The following is a 7,386-nucleotide window of genomic DNA, read 5'->3' on the forward strand; positions in this document are numbered from 1 at the left end:
GTACTTCCTAATCTCCTGACCTTCGCGACCCATATTTTAACTGGCTTAAAATAAAATAAACTTATTTTATTGTATAGTGCAGCAGTTAACCGTAAATACCGATGCGTTTTTATAGGTGTGATCTGTGGATTTTGATTTACAGTAATTCAGGAAAATGCATATGCATATGTGTGTGGCATTGTTGTGTTCCAAGTTTCCCCATTTGTCAAGCACTGAAGAAAATATGGGTGACGTAAGAAATGTACATATTTTGTTGAAACAAAATGATGATACAAATTTACAAATTTACAAATTTACTTTACCCCTGTAATGGCAAGTATTGCTTATAGGGAAATTTTGAATGTTTTTGAGGCTAAATTTATAGATTTTCTTTCTGTTAGTAGGCTTCAAGTTAAGAGGAAAATTGTCCATCTCTTAAATGTTAATTCATTGAATCATGTGTTTAAGGAATGTGTCGATATTTTTATTGACAAGTGTCTTAATGTGATAATAATAATAATTTCGTGTGGCTATTACTAGCCGAGTGCAGCCCTTGTAAGGCAGACCCTCCATTGAGGGTGGGCGGCATCTGCCATATGTAGGTAACTGCGTGTTATTGTGGTGGAGGATAGTGTTATGTGTGGTGTGTGAGTTGCAGGGATGTTGGGGACAGCACAAACACCCAGCCCCCGGGCCATTGGAATTAACCAATGAAGGTTACAATCCCCGACCCGGCCGGGAATCGAACCCGGGACCCTCTGAACCGAAGGCCAGTACGCTGACCGTTCAGCCAACGAGTCGGACTCTTAATGTGATGATGCAATGTTTTTAAATAAAAAAGACAAATCTAGCCGTAAAAGTTCAGGCAGGAATTCTAAATGAAAGATGAAGCCCTTTCACATCTTGATTATATGTCTAATTTCCGTCTTTAAATAATAATCTGCTAAATAATTCTTCATTTATTTATCCAGAATTGCTTTACCAACTTTGAAGTTAATATCTTTATAACACTTTCTTTATGCCTTTGCTGGCAGGACCTAGTGTTTAAAGTGCACTATGTCTTCTGGTATAGGCTAGAGCAATTTTGTTACTTTCATAGATCTGTCTCTGTCTTATCCTTGGCTTTGACAATATGAGAGTGACTGAGGTATGAGCGATGCTGGTAATACCAATCCTTATGCTGTGAATGGTGTGAAAATGTTGCTCATAGGGTCGGTTGGTGTATGCATTTCAGTGGGCTTGGCAGACTGATATGTAATAGCAACTCTGGCTCGGTGAGGAAAGCAACGGGAAACTACCTCACTCCTCATTTCCCTAGTACGCCTCTTCAGTGATGCCTAGGCCATCTATGACAGCTGATGGCAGAACTGTTGAGGATCCCACCAGCGGAATCGCTGACGGACTGAACATACATACAACACTTTCTTTCTTTCTTTCTTTCTTTCTTAATCTGCTTACCCTCCAGGGTCCGTTTTTCCCTCGGACTCAGCGAGGGATCCCACCTCTAGCGCCTCAAGGGCAGTGTCCTGGAGCTTCAGATTCTGGGTCGGGGTTACAACTGGGGAGAATGACCAGTACCTCGCCCAGGCGGCCTCACCTGCTATGCTGAACAGGGGCCTTGGTGGGGGATGGGAAGATTGGAATGGATAGGCAAGGAAGAGGAAAAGAAGTGACCGTGGCCTTAAGTTAGGTATCATCCCGGCATTCGCCTGGAGGAGAAGTGGGAAACCACGGAAAACCACTTCTAGGATGGCTGAGGTGGGAATCGAACCCACCTCTACTCAGTTGACCTCCTGAGGCAGAGTGGACCCCGTTCCAGCTCTCGTACCACTTTTCAGAGGCGGTACACACTTTCTTTCTAGAAGTAATTTATTTATCCATTTCCGTATATGCATTTCCATTGATATTTGGATTTAAGGCGAATTTCCACGTCACGCCACTAGGAGCGCCACTTGCGAATTATCTACATTTTAGCAAGGCTAAATCCAGAAGTGTCGCGTATTGTCTCTACTGTATTTGACGAAACTCTCACAACCGGTAATTTGGCAGTTTTTAAAGAAAATTACGTGTCTGAAGCTTCGCTGTGAAGCTTCCACGGTGTGAAGAATTATTTAATTTATTTTCCGGGTTGAACCGTGTTGTACTTGTACGCATATCACGCTGTAGATGATGGTCAACGAGCACAGAATAACATAGAGATTGCGATTCGTACTGCTCGCTGTGGCCCGTTGCCATATTAGCAATATTATCTGTGGCAAACAACGAGCGTAGAATAAGATACGATAGAGCACCTCACCAATGTGCGGCCAGAACTGAAGCCAACGGACACGCGTGACCGCCATATTGTTTGGTCTACAATATTGTACAATACACCGGTTGCTGTCTATTATTATTGATCTAGTTACTATACTTAAAGTAAATATAAGGATTCAGTATTATTATTTGAATGTATTGAAATATTGAAAGGAGATGCAAGAAAAATGAAAGTTTCCGGACTTAAGGAAGAAATGAAAAATCTACATATAAATGGCAGGACGAGTTTAACTGCGGTAACGCTAGACAAAAATATTGTTCATGCAGAAATTCTGATGGGCTCAGCTTCAGGAAGAATGCGTTTAATGCCAAGATTAGATTTGGAAATTTTGACATACCGGTAGCCTACCATTGACTCTTAAGTGGTATTTGTTTTAAATTTAGCCTTCTCTGTCACAGGCAACAAGGCAAAGGGACAAACTTAACAAAACTTTACGGTAGTTTTGGGATGAATCTCTCCACTCCAATGTTTACCCATGAGTAACCATTATAGGTCTAGAGTTCGCAGATCCATAAACTCCCATCTACAGTTACACTCAATATGTTTCAAGAGGAAATTTCATAATTGACATGTTCCTAAGGGTACGAACATGCCGAGTGGATTACTCCTCACTCAGTGCTCATAGCAGTGCTCTTCACTCATCACTCATCATTCAAAGGCGCACATGCCGGGTAGGAGACCCTCGCTCTTTCTTCATTAATGAGGAAAAGTTTTCCATCCGGTTATGATTGTGCAGCATTCACGAGAAGATAGGGTTGTGTTCTTTAAATGTAATTTTGTTTCGTGAAAATGTTCATACTCCTCTGTATACATAAATAGTACTGGGCGAGTTGACCGTGCGGTTAGGAGCGCGCAGCTGTGAGCTTGCATCCGGGAGATAGTGGGTTCGAATCCCACTGTCGGCAGCCCTGAAGATGGTTTTCCGCGGTTTCCCATTTTCACACCAGGCAAATGCTGGGGCTGTACCTTAATTAAGGCCACGGCCGCTTCCTTCCCATTCCTAGGCCTCTCCTGTCCCATCGTCGCCATAAGACCTATCTGTGTCGGTGTGACGTAAAGCAAAATAGCATACATAATAGTTAAGTATAGTAGCAGAAGTGATGATGAACATTATGATAGCAAGCAAACTGTACCTGATTTCAAGTTCTGACAGAAGATACAGCGCACATCCAGTTAATAAGAGAAGGCAGAGATTGGGTGAATTCCATCATTTATACCAAGAAGTGAAGAAAGACCCACAGAAATGTCACGACTATTGAAGAATGTCAATGTAGACATTTCAGTATACGACTCCTTGGCTGAATGGCAAACGTTGATCCCTTCGGTTCAGTGAATCCCGGGTTCGATTCCCGGCCGGGTCGGAGATTTTATTGGCGACATTAATTCTTCTGGCTCGGGGAGTGGTTATTTGCTTTTGTTCCAACACTCTCCTCTTCATACTCAGACAACACACCATACTACAAACTACCACCGAAACACGCAATAGTAATTACATCCCTCCACATAAGGTTGACGTCAGGAAAGGCATCCATCCGTAAAACAGCGTCAGTCAACATGTGTGATACGGTTCGCATCCGCGGCCCCACAAGGTGTGGCAAAAGGCGGTAGAAAAAGAAGAAGAATGCAGACAATTCAATATTTGCTGAAAGGAATTGAAGGTAATATGAAACCACGGAAGTACAGCAGCTATCATGTCAGTCATATTTGCATTGAAGAACTGGTCATTACAATAACGTAAGCAGTAGTAATATAATATTATTCTCCACTTCAATAAAGCAATCTGTACTTCATCGAAAGATTAAATTTACCGAGTATAAAGATAATATTCAACATGGATATTTTTCCTTCAGTGAACGCAGGCCGATAATATTATGAGTAGGCGGCCGTGGCCTTGAGCCAACCAATCACAGAACAGCGCTCAAGAAGCACATCGCTCCAAAATCAAACCGATTTGATTCTTGAGGGAGGAGCGGAGAGAAGAGGGATGAGTGAAGTGCCGGCATGAACGCTACGATTGAAATGTATGGGTTTGTTTTGCATCTCTCAACTTCCTGTGTGAAGACACAGGAGTGATGAGCGCTGAGCGAGGAGTAATCCACTCGGCATGTTCGTACCCTAACGTGGAAAGTATAACTTTTGTTCATCATCATCATCATCTGTTTACCCTCCAGGTTCGGCTTTTCCCTCGGACTCAGCGAGGGATCCCACCTCTACCGCCTCAAGGGCAGTGTCCTGGAGCTTCAGACTCTTGGTCGGGGGATACAACTGGGGAGAATGACCAGTACCTCGCCCAGGCGGCCTCACCTGCTATGCTGAACAGGGGCCTTGTGGAGGGATGGGAAGATTGGAAGGGATAGACAAGAGGGAAGGAAGCGGCCGTGGCCTGAAGTTAGGTACCATCCCGGCATTCGCCTGGAGGAGAAGTGGGAAACCACGGAAAACCACTTCGAGGATGGCTGAGGTGGGAATCGAACCCACCTCTACTCAGTTGACCTCCCGAGGCTGAGTGGACTCCGTTCCAGCCCTCGTACCACTTTTCAAATTTTCGTGGCAGAGCACAGAGGCGGACGTAACTTTTGTTGCTAAGATGTATTAAGAATATTCATTTCAAATTTCCGATTACATTTTACACACTCATTTTTACCGTCCAAGACAGGCTTCCATACTAGTAAAAAATAATATTTTAGGCCTAGGCACTTAGATCGAATTCGTACCAAAATAGGCGCTAACGATCAAAACAGGCAGTTATAGGCGCTAAAAATGCCGTCTATTGGTTCTATTCGTCATAATTTGACCTAAAACAAATAGGCATTTTTATGAAATATCCTCAGCTTGCTCGTTGGGTTGGGGATAGGATGGTTAGACATGAAACTGGAACGGAAGCCGACGAGGAAAGTGCAGCCTGGTATCTCCCTGGACTTGAAATGGAGGAACCAGGAGAAGTGACAGAAAGTCCATTGGCCCGTGAATGTAGGCCATCTCAATAAGCACTTTAAGCCACAGTTAGTGACTAGGTGTATGACATTCATTTAAAAATCAAATAAAGGGTATCTAATATGATAATTAATACTTGTTCGACAGTGTTGAGAACTATAATTTATTTAAAGTGGAAATACACAAGTTATCCTTAGGGATGAATTGAATGAATAACTAAAACATATTAGCTGGGAACAGATATAAATTCTGTACGTTACATGTTCGTAGCGTGCATTTGATTGTAACGTTATCAGAAGTACACACTTCTAGCATGACGCAAGAGAATATAAATAGTGAGGGGGAAATCACAGTATGTACCGTTTGTAAACCACAATTTGTACAGCGTCAGGTTGGCCGAGCGGTCTAAGGCGCCAGACTTAAGTTCTGGTTCCCGATTGGGAGCGTGGGTTCGAACCCCACACCTGACAAAAATTTTAATTGTGAGGTATGTGCATATCAAGGGAGGTGAATGTACCTCGATACGAAATCTAAGCCGTAAAATCGGGATTGAACAACAAATAAGCGTTAAATAGCAGTGAGAAGTATTTCTTTGTCAAAGATTTGGCGAGAAGAGTTGAGTAAAAAGGGTGAATCATTCATTTGCGTGACTGTTCTGTGTAGAGCTGTTTTAAAAGGTTGGCTAATACAATAGTGTTTCGTCAGTGGGATTTACTATTTGAAGGGATGGAAGTCAATACATCTTACCTGATAATTTCGGAGCATGGAAAAAATAATTATTCAGTGCATCATGTCTTGTTTCCCGAGAAAGGCTTAGATAACTTATTTCTTTGCTTGACTCTCACCCACAAACATTGTTTGCCGCACTTCATACCGCAGGATTATGAAACTTTAAGATTTAGTGGACGAATTTGTATCAGAGTTCATTGACCTAAATAAGGGGAGTCTGTGTCAGGCAGTGGGCTGGCCGTGCAATGAATGGGGAGTCTGGCGATTGGTTGTGGAGGGGAGATGTAGGTGGCAGAGAAGTCTAGCCGCCGAACCTTGAGAGGGGTCCCGTTCGATTCACAGCGGAGTACATTAAACTGCTCTGTTCATCTCATAAAATGTGTAATTCAGTTTCTCATTTAGGCCATTTATATTTGCTTCAGGTCAGTGATTGCTCTACGCGAGAATACTTAATAATAATATGCTTAAGATCTCTTCAAGGACTATCACTTTTAAAGAAACACCGTAGAGGCACATTCTTGTCTTCAGGTTGTACCAGTAAATTAACTGCCACGGGATCCCGCATTAGAGTACTTAGTATTTACCGACTGTTCGTGAATTTTAAGTTACAGTCTTACGTAAGAGAATTGTTCACAAAAATAGCTTCGTTACGCTGTTAGACCGGGCATGAAGACAAGCATCAGCGATTACTTAATTCAGAATTCGGACAGTATGACGAAGTGATTATTCAACAGTCAATGGTTAAAGTGGTCATCAGGTCCCCATAGTTCTTTCTTTCTTTCCTGCTTTCTTCCTTAATCTGTTTACCCTCCAGGGTTGGTTTTTCCCTCGGACTCAGCGAGGGGTCCCACCTCTACCGCCTCAAGGGCGGTGTCATGGAGGGCAAGACTTTGGGTCTAGGGATACAACTGGGAAGGAGGACCATTACCTCGCCCTATGGGCCTCAGTTACTATACTGAACAGGGCTTTGTTGGGGGGGGGGGGTGTGAAGACTGGGAGGGATAGATTAGGAACAGAGAAGGAAGCGGCCGTGGCCTTAAGTTATGTACCACCCCAGGCTTGCTTGGAGGAGAAGTGGGAAACCACGGAAAACCACTTCGAGGATGGCTGAGGAGGGAATCGAACCCACCTCTATTCAGTTGACCTTCCAAGGCTGAGTGAACCCCGTTCGAGCCCTCGTACCACTTTTCAAATTTCGTGGCAGAGCCAAGAATCGAACCCGGGCCTCCAGGGGTGGCAGCTAATCACAGTACACCGCAGAGGCGAACAGAAGAAGAAGATATTCAGTATAATTCCGCTTTCGTTGTTACACAGCAGCACAATTGAATAATAACAAAATTGGTAGGCAGGCTGCCTAGATGGCACCACCTTAGAAGGCCAGAGGGATTCCACCTCAAGGTCAGTGAGACATATGGTCGGGGATACAACTT

The 7,386-nt window shown here is 43.5% G+C and overlaps 1 non-coding gene across 1 annotated transcript; it reads left to right on the top strand.

Annotated features, from left to right (window-relative positions):
- The first annotated feature begins 5,613 nt into the window (after positions 1-5,613).
- On the top strand, positions 5,614-5,697 carry TRNAL-UAA (transfer RNA leucine (anticodon UAA)). The gene has a single exon. It is a non-coding gene; the product is annotated as a tRNA-Leu (tRNA).
- The last annotated feature ends 1,689 nt before the right edge of the window (positions 5,698-7,386 follow it).

The sequence above is a fragment of the Anabrus simplex genome, chromosome 1 (assembly GCF_040414725.1).
Source record: "Anabrus simplex isolate iqAnaSimp1 chromosome 1, ASM4041472v1, whole genome shotgun sequence".
NCBI classification, from domain to species: domain Eukaryota; kingdom Metazoa; phylum Arthropoda; class Insecta; order Orthoptera; family Tettigoniidae; genus Anabrus; species Anabrus simplex.